This window comes from Oryzias latipes, chromosome 2 (assembly GCF_053564925.1).
Source record: "Oryzias latipes strain Hd-rR chromosome 2, Olatipes_Hd-rR_3.1".
Taxonomy (NCBI): domain Eukaryota; kingdom Metazoa; phylum Chordata; class Actinopteri; order Beloniformes; family Adrianichthyidae; genus Oryzias; species Oryzias latipes.
In genome coordinates, this window is record NC_136238.1 from 40,869,247 (window position 1) to 40,894,680 (window position 25,434).

General features: G+C 39.2%; 1 long non-coding RNA gene across 1 annotated transcript in view; it reads left to right on the forward strand.

Annotated features, from left to right (window-relative positions):
• The window catches only part of LOC144990415 (uncharacterized), a 49,432-nt gene extending 24,862 nt beyond the window's left edge, over positions 1 to 24,570 (forward strand). The window contains exon 3 of the long non-coding RNA XR_013654419.1: positions 24,030 to 24,570. This is a non-coding gene — a long non-coding RNA (uncharacterized LOC144990415). The remainder of the gene's footprint in view (positions 1 to 24,029) is intronic.
• Positions 24,571 to 25,434: the final 864 nt, after the last annotated feature.

The window sequence follows — 25,434 nt, forward strand, 5'->3', positions numbered from 1 at the left end:
ATTAAAGCCCCACACAGCAGCGCTGACAAACAGCACGGAGAGAGGCAGATAAATACCTTTTTAACAGTCAAGGTAACAAGCAAGGCGAGAAAGGCTCACAGGGAGCAATTTCCTACTTTTTCCCCCTCCGATTTGGCCTTTTTCTTGACAAGGTCCTAAGACTTATTACCGTATCTGTCCTGGGCTGTAATTGCCGCCCATTAGGACTCTTCACCAGGCGGAATTTGCCTGATGTTGTTAGAGGATGTATGAGTGTAAACTTCTAGACATCTTTTCGAAATTTCATGAATAACGACTTGAACTTTTTACAGAAAATGCTAACAATCTTTTCGGATGTTGGCTAAAAAAAAGGTTTCTGTTTGTAAAGCAAAACAAAAGACTAAAGGAACCACCATTGAATGATTTCCGAAATTTGGTTGGATGAAAACAGAAACAAGCCATAATTGAGTAGGGGTCCCGGGCTATTCCGCGATAAACTTTTTGCTGTTAACTGATTTTTTAAGTGCAATTTTGCTTGCTTTTTTTATAGCGCAAACTTTAAAAATTTAATGGACGATGTGAAATCTTCACGGACAACTCAAATGGTCTTTACGGATATTAGCTAAAAAAGTTTTAGTTTGTGAAACATTGAAATATGAAGACATTGGCAACAAAAATTATAGTTTGTGAAGCACAAAAAAAATGAACAATAAAGAATTTGTGGTTAGACAAAAACAGGTACTAGTGGATAATAGGTACAGTGGTTCTTAGCTATATGGCAGTTCCCGTGTCGCGGTTCAGGTAGTTTCTTTTTGCATTGTATTCTCCATCCTGATTGGCTGTGGACCTTGTTGATTGCTATCCTCAATGCTGTGTTTCTTGAACAAATCACCCATTAAGAATCTTTGCTTAGGTGGAATTTACCGGATGTTGCCAGAGAATTTAAGCCGAAACTTCTAGATATCCTATAGAAATTTCACAGACAATGTCTTGAACCTTGTACAGAAAACACAGATAGTCTTTTTGGATGTTAGCTAAAAAATTTATCGATTGTTTGTGAAGCAAAACAAAAGACTAAAGGAACCACCAATGAACGATATCAAACCTTTGGTTGGACGAAAACAGATACTAGCTAGAATTGAGTACGGTGGTACGGCTATTCGCATTTTTTTTTTTTTTTTGTGAAATTCTGTGTCGTTTTTTTCTTAGCGCAAACAAAAGACACCAAACACAGAAGAAAATGTCAGCTAGTACACATTATTTTCTCATTAGGAATTCTTTTTTCTATTAATGTAGCCGAAGTATCGTTGTTCATTTGTCCAAAAATCTAGACGGAAGTTGTCAACGTTTCAATGTTTAGCATTTCGGGTATTTTTTATTTTTTTTTGTTCCTGTCCCTCCTGCGTATATTTTGTTTTCAGCTTTCTCTTGTTCAGTGACTCTTCTGTCACCCCAACCATGCCCCCCCCCCATGTATTATTCACGGCCGCATTAAAACCCAGTGCTAAGAGGAAGACGAGCACGTTGAAGCGGATGAATCTGGGAGGTGCCGCCTCAACAGCTGAAAGTGTCCGTCACAGAGTTATAACTTTTTTTTTTTTTTTTCGCCCCTTCTCGGCAGTGCAGCTGCCTAAATGAGGGGGATTAGGTAAACTCCCCGCTCAGAGGAAGAGCAGCCCCTGGATTAGGGCAGCGGGCATGGACACAGGGAGCATTCAAGCAGGAGCCGCCGCTTTTTTAAACAGGAGGAGGAGGCAGCGGTCCTGACAGGAACCGGCACAGGAGTTGCTTGAACAAATACACAGACGAGCGTAAAAGGCGCGCCTGCATCATGGGAAACCAAGTTCGGGGGGGGGGGTGCTCTGGCAGACACTAAGACGATCGCTTTTTTTTCCTTTTTCCCTCATTTTCCCTCATTTTTTAATTCCTTGTTTCACCTCAGGCAACCCAAAATATTTGTCTAAAATACTAAAAAGAACCAAAATCTTGAATATTAGCCTGAAATGAAAAAACAAGTGGTGTGTTATTTATTTATTTTTATTTTTATGTTCATTGTGTCAGTGTCGCCTGATAATCTCATAATATCACCAGAACAACAATCTATCAGAAAACTGTAAAAGTACCATTACTTCAAGTATTACTATTCAAGTAAAATTAAAAAGTAGTCTTAGAAGCACATAACTTTGAGAGTAAAATTAACAATTTTATAAAAGCAGTGTCACTAAACTCCTGCAAATTTGGAACTTTTTGATAACCCAAAACATGGTTTGCATTTTGTTTGATTTTATTTTTCGTAAAGTAACACAAATTGGAAGAAGTTGTCTAGAAAAATGTTATTAAACGTTAATATTTAGCATATATTATGTGTAGTATATAATCCTTACATATAACAGCAAAAATTCCTTTCCATTCCTTCCCGTATTGTCTATGAATTTTTGTACGAATTCTTCTACTTAGAGGTTTTAGATGTTCTCTTGTCCTCTAAATTAATCCATGAATATTCCACTAAAAACCTGGTAGTCATGAAATATTTCATCCCTAAAATACTACATTAAATAATCACAGTATACACTATCCAAGAAAATCTTTCTCAAGATTTTGAGAAAGAAATGGATTTTTGGATTTTTTTTTTGTATAGACTAAGAATTTGGTCAAAATTACGAAGTTTTAGGACCAATTTTATTTTATTTTTTACAACTTCTAAGTCATAAAGTTAAGAGATTGAAGTCATAAATTTACAACTTTTTCCCATAAATTAACGAGATTTCAAGTCATAAAGTTAGGATATTTTACTCGTAAATTTACTAGAAAAATTTGTGCATTTTAATGACTTTAAATCTCGTAAATTTATGAGAAAAAAGTCATAAACTTACAAACTTTTTCTCATAACATTACATTTTTTATGTTGCCCTAAAACTTCGCCATAGGTCAAACCAGCCAAAGGTTGTGTACATAATTCGTAGAATCACGAAACAGAAGACGTTTAAATCTTTGTCGGGCTTAAAATCCTTAGTATTAGTCCACAGGATGCTGGGGGGAAGAAAAGTACAAATTTCGCAACTTTTAAAAAATTCTGTAGATTTACAAACGTTAGAAGAAGTGGTTAAAAAATTGCGATACATTTAATGTTAATACTTAGCATAGAAAGCGAGAGTCTCGGAAAAATGTTAGTGTTTAATTACGTCCTTCCAAATGGTCTACGAATTTTTGTAGGACAATAGATTTTCTATTATCCTATAAATAAATAAATGTTATTTTGCAGTCAAATTATGCATAGTATATAAGGTTTGATTGAAGCGCGAGTTTTAATTGTTACCGCTAGCTTTCAATTTAGGAAAATTTGAGATGATTTTATTTTATTTCACTTTTTTTTTTATAAATTCATGCTACCTACGTTATTTAGCTCTATAGTCAAAAAAAATTATTTTGCAGTATATTTACTGCCTTAAATTTCTGGTTTCTTAGTCAAGGTGTGAAATTTTCCCATAGACACTAAGAATTACATTTATGTAAGCAAATAAACTAGAACCACAAAACAATACAATTTTAGCCTACAAAGACACCAAAAGTTGAAGGTATTTTCCTTTTCTTTTTTTTCTTTTTTTAATTCTGTAAAATATAAAAGTTGGAATGAGTCACTGTGAAAAATGCGATGGATTATTTAACATAAAAAAAATCTCTGAAAAAAAAATGGTATTTAATTGCCGATTCTGTCATGCCCTTCTCATGTGGCTTACAGATTTTTCTAAAAAAAAAAAGTATTGCCATGGATGGTTAAGATGTTCTGTTGTCCTATAAATTAACCCATGACTGTTAGACAGCCTCAAAATATCAACATTATGTTATCTTTAATAAAATCATATGTTTAAATTGTCACCACAAGCAAAATTTGAGAATTCTTATAAATCGTTTAAATGAAAACCTCCTGTTAATGCTTTTTATGGTATTCAGTTTGATAGTAATCATAAATATTTTATCACTTTACTATAACTAATTACAGTGTATTTGCTGGTTTAATTGTCTAGTTTCTCATTAAAAATGTTTGATTTACATCAAACATCATAGCTACTAAGAATTTGGTCATATGGGGAAATTTGAAAAACCACAAAACAAAATTAGGTTTTGACAAATACGACACTCAAAATCCTTCATTTTAACCCAGAATGACCAAAAAAATGGAAAATTTGAAAACATTTAGCAATTTTTTTTCAAATTTCATAAATTTTCAAAAGTTGGAAGCCCCACAGATGTCAAATGCTTACAATTTAACGAACTCTGTAACAGAATGATATTTGAATCTGGGGACCAGGTTCTTTCATTTTATCCTACAGGATGACGAACCCAAAAGACATTTAAACACAATTTGCAATTTTTTGAAAGATTTCGTGAAGTTACAAAAATTGGAATCCCCACAGAGGTTATGTCATGTGCTTAAAATTCAAAAAACCAAAAAACAGAATTATGTTTTACCCTCCATGGGGCTCCAGATCCTTCATTTTAGCCCACAGGGTGACAGTGAAAAATAACATTTGAACAAATGTAGCAAAAGTGAAAAATTTCATAAAGTTGTGAAGGTTTGAAACCCTACAGAAGTTATGTCAGATGCTTACGATTGAAGACCAATGAAACAGAATGACCTATATGAGGCTCAAAATCCTTTATTTTTACCCACAGGATGGTTAAAAAAAAATTGAAGTTTAACACGTGGCAATTTCTTAAAATTTCATAAAGTTACGATAATTGGAAACCCTACAGAGGTTAAGTCAAATGCTTAAATTCTAGAACCACAAAACAGAATGAGTTTTTAAACTCCATGGGGGTCAAAATCCTGTACTTTAGCCCACCAAGGAATGACAAGAAATTATACAATTTGAAAAAAAAAAGATTCTTTTTTTTTTAATTCCATAAAGTTACAATAAATGGAAGTCCAACAGAGGTTATGTCATGCGTAAAATTCGAAGAACCATGAAACAGAATTAGTCTATAACCAAAAAGGGGCTAAATATGTTTCGTTCTAACCCACAGGATGACAAAAATATAAAAGATGAACGCATTTTGCAATTTTTAAAGATTCCGTAAATATACAAAAGTTTCAAATCCTACAGAGGGTCATACGTTTAAAATTCGATGAACCATGAAACAGAATGAGTCTTTAACCTCAATGGGGCTAAAAATCCTCCATTTTAAACTAGAATGACCACAAAAAAAAGTTTATTTTCATTCTGAAAAACAGCAATGTGAAATGAAAACAAGGCTACTTTGAAAAATATTGATTTTGCAATCTGAGTTTCTAAAAAAAAGCCATAGATTTATAATAATATTCAACGTGATTAAAAATGAATATTTTAAAATTCTGTTTTAAAATAATGAACAGGTTTTTAAAGCAAAAATAAAATATTCAATAATATGATGGCTAATATATAATCTGTGTGCAGGTTTCTCCCAATTTCATGATTTTTTTATATATTTATGACAGATTTATTGGTTGGTTGTGCGATTGCATAGTCTTTTTTTTTTTTTTAATTATGAACTATTTGGGGCTCCATACAGGTCATTTTAAATTTGTCGTTTTAATCCGCAGGATGACAAAAATATAAAAGTTGAACAACTTTGCAGTTTTTTTTTTCCATAAGGACAGAAAAGTTTCAAACCCTACTGAGGTTATGTCATTTGCCCAAATTCAAGAACCACAAAACAGTTTATAACCTGTAACCGGGGCTCAAAATGTGTCATTTTAACCCACAGGATGACAAAGCAAACGTTTCAAACACTCAATTGTTTAAATAATTCAAACAACAGGAAAAAGTCACAGTTGGTTTTCATACCTCTTAATAATTCCCCATTGTTCTGCAAAGGAGCCAGCAGAAGAACACAAAACACAGCTGAGGTATTCTTCGGTAAATATTTCACACATAAACCTTTTCTTTAACACTTATTTTTATGGCCATTTCACATTGTCGAGTGATATTCTGAGATTAGAGCGTACACATGCTGCAGTGTTTGCTCAAGCCCTTCCTCGTGGAGGGGGGTTGGGGGGGGTAAAAAAAAAAACCTGGGAAGGAGTGGAGATGAGAACAGGTGGCGAAACAGTGTGAGAAACATGAGGGAGAAAAACAACAGACACCTGCTCGTGAAACCCAACCTGGTTCCTCCATCGCATTCCAGCAGAGTTCAGCGGACTAAGCCGCTCAGACAGCGGCTGTGGGGGGGCGGGCGCTCCGTCCCCCCACAGCGGTCAGTGTAGCCAATGCAGCAGCGAAGCAGAGACTGTGTGTTTTCTGTTTTTTGATTATTCTGAGGTAAAACTAAAAATAACTGGAAACACCGTCTCGCTGTAACTTCACGCCGCCAGATGGTTCGGTTTCGGGAGACCATCTGGGAGGAACCTGTAGAAACGGTTCAGAAAGGACAGATCTGAAGAAGCACCTGTCCATCAAAGTTACAGACGAACTTTCAAATATAAAAAGGAATCCAAGCGGATCCGATCTCCAAAACCACCGGCAGAGCAGGACACTCATTGGTCCATCGTCGGACCACGAAAAGTTTGAGGACTTTTCAAATTCTACTGAATAAAAACATAAAAATAGGATTTTATTGGTAAAAGTGAAGCAAGAATAGGAAACCTAATGATAGTGGGTATAATGTGAATATGACACCAACCAAGGTTTATGAATTTATCAATATTTTTTTATTTTAATGTGGTTTCCAATGCTATCTGTTAGAATTAACATCAACAGTTTTCTGTTTCTCTTGTATGGCAGAATTTAGTGAACCCCATCTCTGAAAAAAAACATTTTTTTTCAAATACATAAAACTATTTTCGTCTTAAACAACTGATAGAAGTAATTTTTTTTTTTTATCAGATTTTGGTCGAAATTTTTAATTAAATTGCTGGATTTGGTTCATCCAGAGGTGGACTTCTTGGTTTAGTATCATTCAGAAGTGGACATGTTAGTTTTGATGTATTCACAGTTGGACCTTCTAGTTTTGACTTACTCTTGTGCTATCCTAGGCACTTTATCATTGGGAGTTGGGTCATCTAGACCCACTAGACAGTGCTCTGAACCTTTTTTCTTCAATGATTTGTGATCTTCACTGGTGTCCATGGATTACATGGGGTCATCTAGCCAAAAGAATGTAAACTCTGGAGTTAAAGTTATGGTGTTTAAGGATTAGAAATCGGGTTATTCGAGTAATTCTTCACAGTCGTCCTCAACTTTGAAGCTTTTTGCATTTCCTTGAGCCATAACCCTTGTGCTATCCTAGGTACGTTAACATTGGGAGTTGGGTCATCTAGACCCACTAGACAGTGCTCTGAACCATGGATTACATGAAATCTTTCCACCTTTGTCATGGTAGGAATAACACGTCAACATAAGGGTGGGGTCATCTGGACCCCATGAGATAGCACAAAGGTTATGGTTCCATCATAGGTGTACTTCATGGTTTTGGTTCCATCAGAGGCGGACTTGCTGTCTTAGTTCTTTCAGAGATGGACCCACTGGTGATGCCATGAGGCTAATTCAAGACTGTGGACTGGTTTTAGTCCTCAGTTCTTCACGTTGTCCTCATCTCATCCGCTGACCTTGTCAAAGAGTTCTTGTTGTGTTCTTGGATTCATTTTGGTTGCTCGATCTCTCACAAGTCCTTGCACCACTTAAGACTAACCCGTCGCTGACTCAGCAACTTAGTGGCCGAGTTATAGACTGTCTGCCCCTTGACTGGAAGGTTGTCAGTTCCAACCACGGTAGAGCCATACCAAGGACTTCAAAAACTGGACCCAATGACTCCCTGCTTGACGCTCAGCATTAAGGGGTTAGATTTGGGGGTAAAACCACCAAACCACCAAGTAGGTGATTATTTGTTTTCAACATAACTTATTTTTCCATATAGGGCCCAGCAGATTTTAGCAGATTTTCAGTGAAGCATGCTTTTGTTGGTGGCGTTTGGTTATAAATTCTTGAGTCGTGACAAGTGTGCAACAGAACGAGTAGGCGTGCAAATACTTTTTATTTTTTTTTAGCAGCCGGGCATTCTGGGTGTTGCAGTGGTGAAGTCTTGAACTCTGTCTGGCTGTTTGACATCCTTTGTGCTCCTTTTGGCTGCAGGCCTCAGTCACGTCAGCTCCATGACTTTGGAGCGACCATGACGCGGCGGCGAGCCACCGATGACTGATGCCTTTTTGTCTTCTGCAGTCAGGGCGGTCGGCGCGGCCGGCGGGACAGCCGTAATCGCGCGGACAGGTGACGGGTATGTGGGAAGCAGAGGATGATGGGGGAGACGTGTCAGATCATGTGACCCGCACCTTGCGCGCCGCCTCCGTGCGCTTGTACGTGTTGTGAGGAGTGGGGGCTCTGACAACTGATGACATTTAGAAAACAATCTGAGTTAAATCCTCATTAGCAGGCGGCTGATTCCGAGGTGACACGTTCTTCTGTCTCCTCCATGATCCTCCCGACGAGTGGCGGACGATCCGCTTTCCCTAAAACCTCCGATTATTCGACTTTTCCCTTTTTTCCATTGATGATTAATGGGTTCAGACAATACAAGCATCCTAAAATCTAAAAGTTTGATCTTATAGGACATAAAATAAGTTCAAACTGAATATTTACAAAGGACATTGTTAAAAAGTCTTTTTCAGGACCGTCCAACGTGTCTGATGGAAAATTTAAACATCAATCAATTAATAAAAACGTTTCAGGCGAATGATCTCTCTGATCAACTGATGCTTTTATTTTGCTAACACAGCTTAGTTTTTTGATTTGAGCAACTCTTTTGAAAATTGGATCAGAGCGGTTATATGTTCAACAAATAATGCATGATGGGAAATTTCAGCCGAAATGTGCCTCTGGTTTCAACAAATAAATACTTGATTTTCAGATTAAAAGCGCTCCACTAAAAAAAAGTGTAGCAAACTTGATCCCAAACTTTTAATTAGGTCGAACTGCAAACAGACACTGAATCTATATTATTTCATTTGACCTTTATTTAACGTTAAAGTCCAATTTACTGTCACACACAAACATATTCTTTGCATATGACCCATTGCTGGTATGCTGCAGACACAGCCACGCCCCCACTAAATGAAAAAATCCATAGCAACCATTTACTTTTTTACATATCTCAGGCTGGTAAATATGTGAAGCAATTTTTATATCTGTAACATAGTTTTGTATTTATTTTTGTCTTAGCAATCATTGACACTTGTTACACATGAATAATTACCCATTTTGTTACTAGAGACATCGGCAGTGACGACACAATAACACAAGTTCTTTGAACTACTGTGATTTCAACAGTTTTTGTGATTTATGTATTTCCAGGGAATTCGTAATTCCAGCGACTTTGCGCAGTTTGCTAGCATAAAATGTCAGCGCGAAGCTGCTTTTCTCCACTTCAAAATGGGCTGGAATTATTTGAAATTTATTTTCGGCATTTGACCCATTGCCTGGGAACGTGGTATGCTGCAGAAACAGCCATGCCCCCGCTAAAGTAAAATAGTCCATAGCAACCATTCACTTTTTTATACATCTCAGGCAGGTAAATATGTGAAGAAACATTCGTATCTCTACATAAAATGTATATACTTAGCAACCATTTCCCCTTGTCGCACCTAAATAATTACCCATTTAATGCTGTATATGTTGACGGTGAAAGGAAAATAACACAAGCTCTTTGAGATGATAAAACACTTTTGCGTAATTAACGTTACTTCACCAGATTCGCAAATTCAGTAGGTTTGCGTAGTTTAATGGCAAAAAAATTTCAGCGCAAATCTGCTTTTCCCCATGTCAGAATCGGCTGATCTACATCGACTGCGTGAACACTTTAGTATTGTGAAGTGTTGCATATCAGCGCAAATCGAACTTTCTCTGCTTCGGAATGCGTTGGAATTATGTTGATTGTGATAAACGGTGGAAGAGTTCCGATATTTCAAAGAACATCAACACTGGAGCTAAAGCTCTATTGTTAAAGGCTTAGACTGAGAAATTTTATTTTTAGGACGACTTTAAATTAGGACGATGTTTGATCATTTCTTATTTTAATTTTAGATTATGAATAGACACGTTTCTTCTTTTTTTTTTGCTTGTTTAGTGTAAAACCAAATAACTTTATTTCTGAAAAAATGCACTTGCCAGTGTTTTAGGCAAGTAAAAAGTGTTTTGCCTTGATGTTTTGTCATCAGTTATCATAGTCCAATACTTATGAAGTAAAAGATCTATCTTAATGTCCCGATGCATAAAATCTTGTAATTTTTGCGACTTTGTGAGTGTGTATATATATATATATATATATATATATATATATATATATATATATATATATATATTCCTCAGGAAATTGAGCCAACAATGTCCATTTTTAAGTTTTACCAATTTGGTGGGGTTTAGGCAATAGATTTCGTGGACGTTTAAAATGAATTTGTAATAAAATGAAGGGAAAAAAAGGTTTAAGCCAAAGATTTAGCTGAAAGTTCTACTCAGTGGAGCTTGTTGTGTTGGTGTTCCATTGAGTTAAGGTTGAAGATCTTAAACCCGGTTGAACACCTGAATATTTACATCAATGCACATTGAAACACCTCCTATAGCTGTTTCTTGCAAAGCACCACCTTCCAGAACCTTTCAGAACTCAAATTCTGAGCTGACTCCTACTATGATCAAGCTTTTTCCTTAAATATGTTTGTATCTACCTTAACTCTGTATCACCTTTTAATGATCAGTCACTCTTTGATCTTTGGCAACAGCATTTGTGGCCCAATTAGGAGTAAATCCTTTGGCCAAATGCTAAAAGAGTGTTTTTTATTCCTCAAAACTTTGACAAAAATCCCCATCACAGGCTTTTTTTTTTTTCCTTTGGCGCCGTACAATCCCCACGTTGTTTGTTAGGCTGGGCACCTTCGACAGCTTTTTTGTCGGTGATAGCCCTTTTTCTGCCCCTGATGAAGCCGAAAAGCAGAGTGCAGCGCGGGAACCCCGGGGAGGACGTATGCCGTCCTATTTGTCAAAGCTTTCCATCTTTACTTTCACCAGCGACCAGGGTGGGTGGGGCAGGGGATCAAATACACTCCTGCCCCGTCTTTCCCGCATGACTGTCTTCTGTTTGGCTGCTGCCACAAAAAGAAAAGGAAAAGTAAGTCCTCGCTCTGCATCTTTTCACACTCTTCAGAAGCGCACACGCGGAGCTTGAGCTCTCCGGGGCTGAGAGTTTGCCCGTCTCTGTCTTTATCTGCCGGTAAATGTTGACAGATCACTGAACCCTGGTGCTGGACTCTGACAGGCTCGGAGCCGGAGTGAGAAAGGAAGGGGGAAACAAAGGGGCCTCTGGTGTGGTAGTTAGCCATCATGGCTGCTCGGCCGGTGGTGAAAGGACCCTCCCCTCCTCCGCCCGGTTGCCGGCCGGCGGGTCATTGGGGAAAAAGGCTGAAGGGTTTTCCCGCGATTCAGACCCGGCTGCACCGTTTCACAATAATGAGGAGGTTGTCAGCATTTCAGAGCTGATGGGTGTGACGAGCGAGGCCCCCGAACGGATCCCAACAGCAAGTGCGCCCGAGACAGAATCCGCCGCACTCCAGTGGAAAGCTGACTTCACCGCCTTTACCCCCACTTCGCAGACGTAAATTTTGGTCTCCGAGCTCCCGTTCGCCGTATCTATCACCCCGTTGGCCGTTTAAATGAGACTGTTCTGTACTTCCACTTCTATACAGGGACTCCAGCACTACCTTAGGCCCTGGAGCTACATGTGGCTGTTTGATCCAGCCTTTCTGGTTCATTTTAAAAAGTAACTATGCAACGCATCAACCAAAACAAAACCGTTATAGAAGTCAAACTTAATTTCAGTGTTTTTCAACCGGTGTGCCGTGGGAGGTGGTCAGGGCTACCGTGGGAAATTGCCCTCATCAACTGATCTAAATACATTTTCCATCTCCAGGATATGAGCTCTGTGTTCATCCAAACAAACACTGATAAAACGCTGAGTAGTTAGGAATATGAAAGATCAAAAAATACTTTTTTCTTTGTGTTTATTTGATTCTATTAAAGACACTTTGACAAGAATGACGGTACCACGATTTAGCCGTGGCTTCAGCTATTTTCGGAAAAGTTCCGCCCGTTCAACTGTCTCCACCAATCATTCTTGGAGGCTCAATCACACATCATCAGTCTGACCAATCAGAAGTGGTTTAAGTCTTAACTTCCTTGTTCTGATTCTGCTCAAAAAGTCTCTCAGTTCCAACAAATATACCAGCTAAAGCTCGTCCTTAGCGGTGTAGCTTTCCACAGAATTCGGTATCAGACCGTGGAACAAGTGAACAAAACAATGAAGCTCAGAGACGCTAGTCTGTCTGCGTTCGGCGGCTGTTTGTACTACATCTCCCATGATGCATTGGGTTAAAGTGACAGCGTCTCAGCGCACAAAGAGTCTTCGATGTTGAACGTCTTGAAACCACAACGAACACGCATCAAACAGTTTTTAAATATTTTAACTTAACTTTTATGACATGTTTTAGAAAAAACAGCTGCAACTTCCAGCTTTTTCTGCCACAATTATCACAAAGACGCACGTGAGATTGTGGAGGGACTGTAGATAAATAAAGACTATGAGTTTCTTCTTTTTTTTTAATTTTTGGATAGCTGGTGTGCCGCGGGATTTTTGTCAAGGTTAAAGTGTGTCATGGCTCAAAAAAGGTTGAAAAACACTGACCTATTTAACTCGCTCCTGACTACAGAACCAATAATCATCCAACAATCTATCAAGTGGTTCAGCTTTCGCAATATACCAAAGTCAAACATCTTGACAGATTTTTGATTGCCGAATTTCTACTTAAGGCGCATCAGATTTAAGGTAGACCATCAATAATTAGCAAAACTCAAGGATATTTACCATCCCATACAGTCCAAAAAATATGTTTAGGATCATTTAATTAGCTCTGATCTCGAAGCTCTAATGTTAGTTTGTTAGATTTATGAATATCTGGGGAGATGCACCAACAAGAGAACTTACTGTATAGTTTTTCTGTTTGTTTTTTAATCACTGCTGACATCACACTACCTAAGTCTATATTTGTTGTATTGAGATAAGAAGATAAGAAGTCCTGTGAACCTTGACAAAAAAATGGATCAGTTATGTCCCATAATACCGACCTTTTCTCGTTTCTTATCTTGTTTCATTTTTTTTTTTTTGCATTTAATTTTTATGGAAAATACTTTTGTATTACAAAGGTTTTTATCTTTTATTTAGTTTCAATGTTTTGATTTCTGATTTTTTTTTTTTTATGTGTTTTGCTTTTTTTCCCCCATTATGTAGTTAATTAAGTCAAACACATCAAATAAATACCATCAAGGTACGTTCACACCTGGCAGGTAGTGCGTACCTGAAATCACATTTGGCTCATGGTGTTCACACCGGACAACCAGGCAGGGGCTTCTTCTTTGTTTGAACACCCATTGTCAAGGGCTGTGTGTGTATCACGGAAAATCAAAATTTTTTATGTGTGTGACACAGCCAGTTCCTGGTGAAATTCCCTTTAATATTGTCTAAAACTGAGGTTGGTTGAGCCTGCCTCCAGAATGTCCCATTATTTCCATCTGTACACCTTCTGAACCTGTTTGAAAGCTGTAAGGGTCATGGGGTTGCTGGAATTTTGTTTTAAATCATATTGGGCTACGGTCACCAGTCTATCATAGGTGCAATCAAACTTAGGGACAATTTAGAGACACCCGTTAACCTATGAAGCACATTTTTGGACTGTGGGAGGAAACACAGCCAGGATTCGAACCAGGGGCTTTTCATTTTGGGGCCAGAGTCCTAACCCCTACACCATCTCAGTATACTATATGAACTACTGGTTAATAAATAAATATCACTTCGCTACAGATGGCAAAACTCCCCCATACTATGATCGCGCCACCCCCGTGCTTAATGGTTGAGCTTTTCTACCATGTTATTGTATTTTTTTTTCACAATTTGAAATAATTTAAATGATAAAATTGAACCAAAAGGCTTTCCTTTGGTTGTTTTATGCAAGCTTTTTGTGAAATTACTTAGAACTCCTATCCTTGGATTTTACATGAAATATTTTTTTTTTTTAATTTGAAATGATAAATAGCAAAACTCTGATTAGGAATACCCACAAAGGCTGTTTTTCAGGCCTTTCTACTCATTATCTACCTCCTGATAAGCAACACATTCTTGAACTTTGTGATTCAGCAGGATTTTTTGCAGACAGACACACAAAAAACGCACAAAAAGCCACCAGCTGCTGCTGGAGATGTCACAACCCCCCTCCCTGCATCTCTTCCACTTCCTGTGGGAGCTCCACACCGGAGCGACCTGCCAACAGCGTGACAGTCGGTGAACACATAAAGGCGCGGAGGTGAGGACCGACAATGAGGTGCGGCGCTGGCGGGGTCCCGACCTGCCGTGGCGGCGGGCTTTTGATGGTGGCGGCTCTAGGAAAAACAATGGTGGCTGGGACCGGAGGATGCAACTTAGCAAATTAAATCAGTCGTGTGGGCTTTTCCTGAATAGAGATGAAAATGTGTCGCGCACCTCTGCGCTTGTAGCCGGGTGGAACACGGTGAACACGGCCTGCAGGGACACAGGAGGGAAAATTGGATTTCAGCTGCCAGTGTTTCACTCAAGGACAAATTAAATATGTCCTTGATGTCCATCCGGGCCTCCGTGCTGCTGAGCAACACAACTACTCTGACTGTTGCCATTTCCACATGGCAAATTAGCCCTCCTTTATTTTTAATACCGGCTAAATGTAAGGTAAATTTGAATGTTTAGAATAGTTCAGTCCGGGTAAAAAAAAAGGATTTAGGCATATTGAATGACCCTCCAAAGTGATGACATCACAGAGGGCAAAACCATCATTAAAATAACTGATGAAATCACATGGGGGGCGGGGCATTTAAAAAACTGCAGACATCATGGTAAGTAAGATCGCTTGTAAGAAACTGATGACATTACAGAGTGCAAAACCATCAGACACGTAAAAAAACAGATAAACTCTCAGCTGGCGAAACCATCAGTAAAACAAAAAATGGTGACATCCCAGAGTGTACAACCCCCTGGAAAAACGGATGACATCACAGAGGGCGAAAACTCTCATTACAAAAACGGATGACATCATAGAGGGCGAAAACCCTCATTACAAAAACGGATGACATCACAGAGGGCGAAAACCGTCATTACAAAAACGGATGACATCACAGAGGGCTAAAACCCAACAAAAAAAAATGAATGAAGGCAAAATCTCTTATGGGGCCCAAAAGATGTTTTCAAATCCACTAACAAAACCAAAGCACGCATGTCAGATATATCCAAAGGAAGTTCTGAAATTAATATTGGATGGCCACATGACCTTTGGTATGGTACATTGTGAAATTTACCACCCTGTAGGAATTCCAGTGATTAAGGCTTAAGAAAATGCAAAAAGCTTCAAAGTCGAGAACGACTGTGAAGAATTACTCGAATAACCCGATTTTTAACCCCTTTAACACCAGAGCTTGAATTCCAGAGTTTACATTCTTTTGGCTACCACAACGTTTTAAGTTAGCAATGTGCACCAATAGGAAAAGACAGTTGTCTCTGAATCAGAATCTGCTAATATACAGACTTTTTCCGTCCGGTCCAACACAAAAGATTTTCAAATATGATTAAAATGAATAAAGTTTGGCCTCGGTTACAAACGGGGTTTATTCAGATATACCTCTGGTTTGTCAGAAGATTCATAACCCCTGTTGTTAAAGTAAAATATGTCCAACACAAGAGGCCCTCAGCTCTCACCTGTTTGCTCAACTGTTGGACAGGACAAGTTAAAAAAAAAAAAAGAAGAATCCGCTAATTCACAATGATGGCATAAAGGGTGGAAGATTTATGTCACTGAGTGTGTGTTATTTAGGTGTCGCCAACGACACCTGCAGTGTTTAACCCTTGTGCTATCTTAGATGACCCCACCCTTACACTGACGTGTTCTTCCTACCATGACAAAGGTGGATAAAGGTGGAAAGATTTCATGTAATCCATGGACACCAGTGAGGATCACAAATCATTGAAGAAAAAAGGTTCAGAGCACTGTCTAGTGGGTCTAGATGACCCAACTCCCAATGTTAAAGTGCCTAGGATAGCACAAGGGTTAAAAGAGATCGGCTTCTTATTGAGACAAACGTCATCAGGAAGAGACGGGCCACCGCTACTACTAGATCCTCCGATTTTCTTCTTTTTGGCCGTTCTACTGTACTGAGATCTCAGAGATGCAGCGTTTGGGACTTCTGATGTTTGTGAAAACTCGCTGCTTTGTCTTCTAGAGCCATTCAACAGGCTCAGAGTGTACGAAAAACGACAACAAAATGCACCAAAAGCAGCCACACTTTGCGACACGTCAACACCGCAAAAGCTTTCAGCCTCATTCGCAGAGACATCTCCGCATAAGCATAATTATTGGAAAGGATGGTAAGTATCTGCAAAAAAAAAAGTTTTACAACCTCAAAAAATGGAGGGATGTTGGTTTTTTTAGTACCCCCCCCCCCCCCCCCCCCCCCCCCCCGCTCATTAGACCGTCAGCGGTGAAGATTCCTAGCAGAGTATTTTTGTGCATAAATTGGACGGAAACATACCCAACAATTAACATGTTCAGTCATATAAACGCTCAAACGGCGGTGCAGCCATTAAAATCATAGCTTTTCCAGCGGATAAATACACGTTCACCTGTTGTTGGCTGAAGCCCGCCTTGATCAGAGCGCCGGGAACAGATGCGGAAACCTCCCTCCCAGTAGGAGACGGTGTCAGGAGTCGGATATTACAGCCGGCTGATTAGAGACAGTTGAATGTGTGGTAATGATCCCTCAGCCTGTTTGATCTGGCGAAAACATGCAGGTCAGGAGACACTTTTCTCCTTCACATCCTGGAGGAAGAGAGCCCCCCCCCCCACCCCCCTCATACCTCCTGTCCACTTTCTTTTTTTTTATTTTTGAAGTTTTAACTTTTTTCCTTCCATCTCAGGGAATTCACTTTACTTTAATTGTTTGACAGTCTTTTCCTGCCTTTTTCTCCGCAGCTCCAGAAGGTGCCGAGGATCCCCCCCCCACCCCCCACCCCCTTTTTTTTAAAGCATTAATAACATTCCGCTCGACTGATTCCCCGGGGCACAACCTCATTATGGCTTATAGGCAGAAAAAAAAATAAACTGTCTGCGCCGCCTGGCAGCTTTTTTCCCTTTTTTTTTTTTCTTTCTTTTTTGCTGGTGTGAAGTGCCTGCTTCTACAACCGTCTTCTTGTTGCTGACTGAAACACATGTCCGGGGCGTCGAGGGCTTCTGCTGTCGACGGCGGGGTGCACCAGGTGGCACCCGGTGGGTGGGGTGGGGTGGGGGGGTCTGGTCTAAATTTTTACTCTTTCAACCGTTCATCTATCCATCCATCCAATTACCTGACCACCAATTTACCAATCCATCCATTTAAGGTCCACGTGTTCCCGTTTAGGCTCTTGGTTTTGCTGGAGCCTATCCTACCTACGGTCCTTAGCGTGGAGGGGAAGGGGGGGGTTACAACCATGACAGGTCACTGGTTGGTTGACGGTGATACCTGAAGAACGCACGCTCTTCAACCCGCCGTAACTCTCGCCTGTGTCTGCAAGCTCTGTAAATCGGCTGATCGGCTTTGCATCGATATGAAACACATTGTGTTAGCAAAGTAAAGTTTAGCGAAGTTTTGCAAAGCAGTACAAACTTAGAGAGTGGCCAAATACGTCAACTCTGGTGTTAAAGGGTTACACTTTGGAAAGTCTGTATGTTGTTTTTTTTCCCTCATCACTTCCCTCCCATCACTTTAAACTGGGGTATTGGAATCCATTCATTTTTTTTCTTATTTCTTTTGGGATCCCGCGGTGGCTGGAGCCTATCCCAGCTACCATTGGGCTAAAGGTCAAAAGGTCTGTTGACAATTGCAGGATGGGATTAGCACCCCTTACTGTTGTGTGTTGGTCATCAATGAACTGTACCCAATGAAACTATTAAAAATAGTGAAATATTGTATTGTCTTGATGTTTTTCCTGTGTGTAGCTCCTCTGCTGTGAGTCGTTTCTAAATAAACAAAATTGAATTAAATCGAAAAATCTTTCTGTAAAGGAAAAAAAATGAATTGTTGATGGTAAGAATGGAAAAGCTTCATCCACCGTCGATTTCTTGAAATATTTCCTCTGATAGGGTCACATGTCCTAAAAAGCCACTGCGGGGCGACCTAAATGAAGGCTTTTCTGCTAAATCAGCAAGTGGCCGCGCGGCAGCATTTGTTATTGGGAGGCAAAAGTCGAATTTTACACCCCGTGGTCCGTGGCCGCCCTGGCACTTTTGGAGGTCACACGGTAGCAGTCGCGTAACAGGAGGGGTCGGCAGGAGAGTAGCGTTTAACCCTTGTGCTATCCTAGGCACTCTAACGTTGGGATTTGGGTCATCTAGACCAGTGTTTTTCAACCAGTGTGCCGTGGGAGATGGTCAAGTGTGCCGTGGAAAATTGCCCTCATTAACTGATCTAAAGACATTAACCATCTCCAGGAAATCATCTTTTTGTTCATCCAAACAGGTCCTGATAAAACACTGAGTACTTAGGAATATAAACGATCATAAAATACTTATTTCTTTGTGTTTAACTGATTCTATTAAAGACATTTTGATAAGAATGACGGCACCGCGATTTACCTGCAGCTATAACTGTTTTCTGAAAAGTCCCGCAGCTTTTACTGTCTCCACGACTCCACCAATCATTCTTGAAGGCTTAATCACATCTCATCAGTCTGACCAATCAGAAGTGTTAAAAGTCTTCACTTCCTTGTTCCAATTAAGCTCATAACTCACTCATTTCCAACAAAAACACCAGCTAAAGCTCGTCTTTAGCGGTGTAGCTTTCCACAGAATCCGGTGTCAGACCGTGGAACAAGTGAACAAAACAATAAAGCTCAAAGAAGCCAGTCTTTCTGCCGTTTTCTCGCCGTATTCACACTACATCTCCCATGATGCATTGGCTTAAAGGGACAGCGCCTCAGCGTACAATGAGTCGTCCTTGTTACACGGATTGAAACCACAACGAACATACAGTTTGTATGTAACTTAACTTTTATTACATGAAATCTTTCCACCTTTATCCACCTTTGTCATGGTAGGGAGAACACGTCAATGTAAGGGTGGGGTCATCTGGACCCCATAGGATAGCACAAGGGTTAAAGGTTAGAATAGGAGGGGCTTCAAGGCCCCCAAAATAGTCCCACTTCCACCATCCGATTGTTAGAAATCGTACGGTAGAGTCGCGGGCTCTCAACCAGGGCTGTTGACATGTGCCGGGGGCCCAATCTGGTGATTCCAGCCACCGTGGGTCCAAATGGCAGCGAAATAATGCCACTCAAAACTCATCATGAGGTCGTATCACCACAGCGTCGCATGCTGAGAAGAATTTTAAGACGTCAAAACAAGAGCAATGCGCACAAGAACGATCTGAGTTGCGAATGAATGCAGAATGGACGGGTTTTTCTTTTCTCCCAGGTGCTTGATATGGACAGCCACCGTCCGGACACATTTACACATCGTCCAATCAGGGCTGCCTGCGATCTGGCTGCCACCACCTTGCTGTCACCTTATTTTCTAATGGAGTCCTCCCCACCTGACTGCAGCCATCTGCATTCATGATGATACCGGCAATTTTCAAACAAATCGGGCAATGGAAGCTACCCTTGAAGATTTTTCTGATGCCTTCTGATCGCGCGGTGGCGTTGTATTTTAGGCCGTAGCATTAGACGTCCAATCAGGGTTTAAAGGTTACCTTCCTAAGAGGACTCCGGAAAAGCAAAATCGGCATCAACAAAATGCCCCCCCAATCAATCCTCCAGGAAAACTTCCTCGGACTTCAATGCAAACTTCAAATTATTGGTATTTTAGGCTAAAGGTCATCACCTTTTAATGACGCCAGTCATTAGATCTTTATATAGAAGCCCCCCAGTAGTGACAGTACCCCCCCTCTCCCCATCCTTTATGGCTCCACTTCCTCTCATTTCACAAATTCCTGCATTAACATCGAGTCTAAAAGATTCTCTGACTCTCGGTTTTTAATCATTTGACGAAGTTAGGGGGGCCCCGCCGGTTCCCTCGCAACTTTAATCATGGATTTCTTGTGTTTGAGTTGGAGACCAACAAGGTTGGTGTCAAATCCTCCTAATGTGGGCCCTGGCCAGCCGATTCATTGAGTGAAGGCTTGAAATGAGAAGCAGGTTCCCGTCGGTAAAGTTCCTTTCAGGAGATCCGCGCCGATGCCTCTCGGTAATCCCTAAAAAGAAAAACACACGGAACGTGGACGTAAAACATGGAAGGCTAATGGACACGTTGATGGTTGGTTTCAGTAAACCTCATAAGAATTGATTTGCGGCAGAAGGAACACTTTTATTCCTCAGTTGCCCCTCCCCCGCCCCCAGTGCTTTACATCCATAATGAACCTGCCCGGCATTGATCACGAAACAAAAATTGACAAAGTAAATCTGCTTAAAATGACTGCTTTTGTCCCGGCAGCGGGCTGGCCAGCACTTACGGAGGCGCTATATGTCTCTTAAATTGCCTCCCCCTCCCCCACTGACCCTTTTTTTCTCCTCCGGCGATGGTTTGTGGGCATTAGTCGAAAGTTTTTTCCCCGCAAATATTTAATCCTCGCTGTGACTGACAATGTTGTCAGACTGCCGGACGTTTTTTTTACATTTTTTTATGTTATTTTATTAATTTTTTTATTTTTGCTCCCGTTTATTACGAGCGCTCCTCCGTCCGTGGCACTTTGGATTATTCAAGATTATGTTGTAATCCCTTTAATCCCCATTGCATTAAGATTTCAGTCAAAATACGGCAATGCCAAAGTAGCAACCCGGAGGTTCTTAAGCGCCATGATTGGGCCTTTTTTTTTTAACCCCTCCGTTTATCCCTCCGACGTGGCGTGTAGACCTTGCCACGCAGGAGTTTGCAACTTTTCTGATTACATGTTTGTCTCCAACGGTGTGTCCAGTCCCCCCCTCTCCTCACCGCACCCCTCATCTCCTCTCGCTTGACTTCCCGCCACGCCAGAGAGCTTCCAGCAGGCGCCCGACTGCGTCTTCCAGCTGTATGAATAAAACAATGTCCGGCTCTCAACTCGTTCCGGCGTGCGTCCGGGGTAATCCGCATCGCCGATGCAAATCCACGCCGTGATGGACGGTGTAAGGACGCCACTTTGTTTACACGGAACGCACAAATGGTGTCGTGCCACTAAATGTTCATCTTAAATTGGGTAGGTAGAAATCGAATGTACCTTTTACAAGGTTCTAAAACCCTTCAGTCTAAAGCATTTGTTTGATGTTTCCATTTTTTACATATTTTTTTTACCACCATAAGATCAATAGAATCCCAAATTTTATCATATTTAACCAATTCTGAACCAGACTATTAAGCAACTAAAACACTAAAGACAGTAACTCAGGCAAAAAAGGGTCAACAAGCTCTCATGTGTAAAAAAAGAAGTACATCTCAAAGAAAATTTACATAAATTCACATTGAAATTGGAATGTATTGAAGCCTGAATGTGGGAAAAACTAAAAAACATGTTTTTAAAAACTTTTAATTTATTTTTAATGGCAAAAAAAAAAGGAAACTTATTCCTAAAACTACCAACATTCAATTTAGAATAAATTAATACAATCTTTTCCATTCGCTTATTACTTTTTTTATACAAAGCACAGTTGAAATAAGTTGTTCCCTATAAAACTTGTATAAATATCAAAAAGGTTTTTGTTTTATCACAATCAACAGAAAAAAATACAAGTTTAAAACATACCAATACTCCAAAAAAAAAAGAAAAAAGACTCACCATCCCTAACATTAAAAATAATAAAAAACAAAAACAAAAGTAGAGTTTGGTAAGTGTTTTGGGGGGGAAAATTCAAAAGAAAAATTAAGCAAAGTGAAGAAAAATCAAAAGAATAAGAAAACTGATGAAGCCACTGAATGTTAAATTATATCTCAGTGACTCATATCGACGAGTTATGATAAGGAAAGCCACCTTCACCACCCCACCTTCTCCATCACTCCGTCCGCAAACCCCTAGGCCAGGAAAACCATAGACAAAAAATCAGTTATACCCAAGCAAGTCAAGTGCTTAATTCCTGATAGCACTTGATTATATTTGTATGCTGATGATGCAGTCATGTGAATTTAAAAAAAAATCTTATTATTAATTTATTCCAATAACTTCACTTTTTCTTTGTTCGGCTGTGTTGAAAGAGGAATTTCCGTTCATTGAACATCCATCCATCAATGCATCCATCTTGTTGTAACATTATCCATCAGTTTTTTGTAGGGATGTACAGATATTCTAAATCCGCCTATGTGACTAACATGTGGGGGTGTTACATTTGTTTTTTTTACGTGTTGCAAACACGTATGTGGGATATACATATTAGGAATACGCGAACACAGCTAACAATTAGCAGAGTCTGACTGCGATTTTTTTAAAACCTGTTTCTTACAAAGTTGGGAGTTAGCTTAGTCACATCAACGTTTGTTTTAGCGGTATCAATCTGTTTTTTCACTTTTTACATGTTGGGAATTACAGATATTGTCCAAACCCTAGTGCAGCTACCGCTTCTGATGTAGCTAACATGTTATGCATGCTACCCCAAGCTTATCACCTCCTGGATAAAACTCCATACTTAACCCTCTGAGTTATATATATATATATTTTTTTACCTATAAGTGGTTTGCCAGGAGTTTTTGTTAAAATTTTTGTTTGTAAACTTCATTGCGGCGTGCAATTAAGCTGCATGCATTTTCTGCTTGTCACTAACAAGGTTTCGAGTTAACGTTGTCAAAGCAATGTTTATTTTAGCGGTATCAGTCTGTTTATTCTTTGTGTGATGAATACACTGAAGCAGCTAACGCTGTTGATGTGGCTAATGTGTAGCCGTGTCATACTGCCTTTGTTTTTAGCAAAGTTAGTTAGCATTACACAATAACATTTGTTTTAGTGCTTTTAGTCTTTTTTACATTACAACGAAGTTGGGAGTTACAAGTTTTATTATAGCATAATTATATATTAATATGTTATATTTAAATGAACAGGGCTAATGTGTAGCATTGCTGATCTATGTTTTTTTTTTTACATGTTACAAACAAAGTTGGGAGCTACAGGTAATGTGTTAATGCTAACGCAGCTAACCCTCCAAATGTAGCTAAATTGTGGCGTGTAGCAAACGGGTATTTTGATTATGCTAATGGAGCTAACATGGCTCACGCGTCGTGTTTTTTTCTTTTTTCATACTTGTCAACAAGTTGGGAGTTAGCAAAGTCACAGTAATATTTGTGTGAACGGCTTCTTTCTGTTTGTTTGTGTGTGGTGCGAACGAGGTTGGGAGCTACAGGTATCATACGCTAACGCTTCTAACATGGCTAACATGTAGCGTGTGTCCAACAAAATCTGTGAACACTGATTATAAAGTCAAACTGACTGACGGACTTATCTTTTGAGCAAAAATAAATAAACAACTAGGCCAGTTTTTTATTTTGTGCTTTAATTATGCTAAAAACTCAAATAATTATTACTGTTTTTATCATTATTACTCAAAAAGCTGAGCCGTACTTTTCCAAAGGGAGAAATAGGACTTTGTGGTTCCAACTAAGTTTTTGTTGGTGAGACTTTGACCTAAAAGGCTCTTTAAGGGTCAAAGGTTACCGACTTAACAGGAAGTACAGCACAGGGACTTCGTTGACAATTCTTGAGTGTGATGAAGTCTGACAATAAAAAGGTACGAACGGATTTTGGACTTTAAATTTTGGAACTCCGATTAGTTCAACTGGTTTTTCGGGTCGCCGTCCTTCAGCTGTGAGGGTTTTTCTTCTTCTGCTTCCTGGTTTCTTATGCACTCTGACATGTTTTGGTGTAGCAGAGCCTCTGAGGCGAAGGAGACGTAACGTGACCGAGTCTGAGAGCGATCTCTAACGGCATCATCTTTAATCTGGTCGATGACGCTTCTCCGTTGCTCCTCTTCCACAGAAATGAGCCGCCGGCCTCGCGGCAGGAAGACGTTGATGCTGCGTTTGAAGCAGAGCGCAGCTGGGAGGGAAACGGAGAAGCGGGTGTTTTCCCCGCTTCAAACCCGCCAAGACGTCCGACTCGCCTCCGAGTGCGACTTCAATCTGGCAGCGAGTGGCTGAGAGGAGACAAGCAGGATGATGATGATGATGATGATGATGATGATGATGCTGATGCTACAGGCCGGCTGTGCGCGCAGAGGCCAGACGCACGGTCAAGCAAAAAGTAAAAACTCTCTTTTTATGTTTTCATTTAAGGAAAGAAAAATGTACACAAACGTTGTTTACATTTAAAAACCTATAAAAACTGTTTTGTTACCCAAATATTGGAGCCGAGGAAGGAAGCACCTCCTCTCAGGAATTCTCCAAGAAATCCACAACAAAAGTCAAACATAAAAAAACAATTAAAAAGAAAACACAAAACAAAAAATGCACCGAAAGGCTTATTAGAAACAATGTTTGGCCTCTGATAAGATTCAGGGGGGAACAAAGTTTAAAAGGGTGAGAAACTGAATTTCAGAAAATTGAAAAAAATGCAGAAAAAGTGAAGAAAAAAAACAACAGAATATGTGATGTCTTTACAAACCCCCATTTAAAAAACATTTAAACTGTTTATAATAATTTGACACAAAATTGTAACAATTTTGTAAATTTAAATTAGAAATTATTTTTTTGCAACACAAAACATTTGGTATTTGAAGACTTAAGGAAAAACTTTCTTTTAAGACTTCTCCAAAAACAAAACCAAACCAAAAAAGTATATAAAAAAAAAAAGACTTCGCCAAAATTTAGAAGAAACCACCCAAAAAGTTTTTTTAAAAGTGTCAAATTTTTTTTTTTTTTAAATTAATCAAAAACGTGAACAAAATAGAATAAAAAATTTTGAAAGGCAAAAATATTTGGAATTAAAAATTTGAAGTAAAAAAGCAAAAGTCTGGAGAAAAAACGGCTTTATATAAAAAGTTATTAGAGTCTGCCAACTCTGAAAAGGAAATCCCAAGAAAAGTTTTTAAAAAGTGTGAAAACTATAATTAAAAAAACACAACCATAAAAATTTAATTTAAAAAGAAAAACCAAGGAAAAATATTGGAAGGTAAAGTTCTGCAGCAAACTTGACAGAAAACCCAAAATATAGTGAAGATTTATACTAACTGCATCATCGCTTGTTAAAAAAACAAAATTCTGAATTTCTAAGCAAACTCTTCAAAAATTTATAGTAAAAACCTTTCTTTATCTGATTTCCTCTAAGGACTTTTTCAAAAACACCCAACAAAAAGCAAAACTGATTCATTTCATAAATAAAAATCATATTTAGGAAATTACAAAAAAGTTTAAAGAAAGTGTCAACACTTTTTTTTCTTTTTGGA